We start from the raw sequence: 938 nt of genomic DNA, 5'->3' as shown, positions 1-938 counted from the left end.
ATGGAAATTCAATGTATAGACATAAATCAGGAATAGGGCAACTCTTTTAATTCCCACACAAATGATAATAGCTGTAGAGGTGATAGTGTACATTATGGGAGTTTAGGACCTAATTCAGTTATTTAACTAATACAGTCAGCTGGGAGGCTAATGCGTAAGCCTTGCTGGAACACAGTGTCGGTAAGGCTGTTAAGTTCACCTTTCATCTCTGCACTGGCATTCTCCAGTTGAACAGGGAAGAGGGATGCTCTGGTGGTCTCTTTTTTTCCTAACAGTTCTTTTACTTTAGGCCTTTATGCCTCAGTCACAGTCTGGTAGTCTCTGGGTTCCAGATGGTTCCTTCTGATGTCTGCTACTAAGGTGTTAGGGAAGGAAGAAAGGAAGATGCCAGCTGCCTTTCAAGATTTCACATGGTCTTTGGCAAAGAAAAGAAGCCACAAATAGGGAGGGGCCTTCATCCTAGGCAAGGCATATGCTAAAAGTTTGGGGCCAGGTGTGGGATGGACAGGATGCCCTCTCCCATATGACTCTCCAGACAGCCCAGACCTGCTTGTCCTTACATGGGAAGAAAAGGGGTACTGAAGGCTGGGTTACTCTTTTAATATATTTATAAAATTCTGACTGAGGAGTCAATTAAAAGACTTCTCTCATTATATAGTACAAACCTCCAAGCCATTACATCCACTGGGTAGCATTTGGAAAATATCTGTGCATACCCTGCAGGGTGTTGGAGGGAACTTCACCCCTTAACTGGAATGCTGACTGATCATAAGAGGTATATGAGTGCCATTAAGGGCTGCTGCAGTAGTCATGGGGCACAGCATGTACAAAGTCATGGAAATCTTTCTTCCTTCTTCTCTCCCTCCCTCCCTTCCTTCTCTCCTTCCTCCTTTCATCTTTTCCTTCTTCCTCCTCCTCCTCCTTCTTCTCCTTCCTTT

The sequence above is a fragment of the Petaurus breviceps genome, unplaced genomic scaffold, assembly GCF_028583685.1.
Source record: "Petaurus breviceps papuanus isolate PSGF00001 unplaced genomic scaffold, PetGlider_PUasm1.0 90792, whole genome shotgun sequence".
NCBI classification, from domain to species: domain Eukaryota; kingdom Metazoa; phylum Chordata; class Mammalia; order Diprotodontia; family Petauridae; genus Petaurus; species Petaurus breviceps.
Note: the sequence above shows the minus strand (reverse complement) of the source record.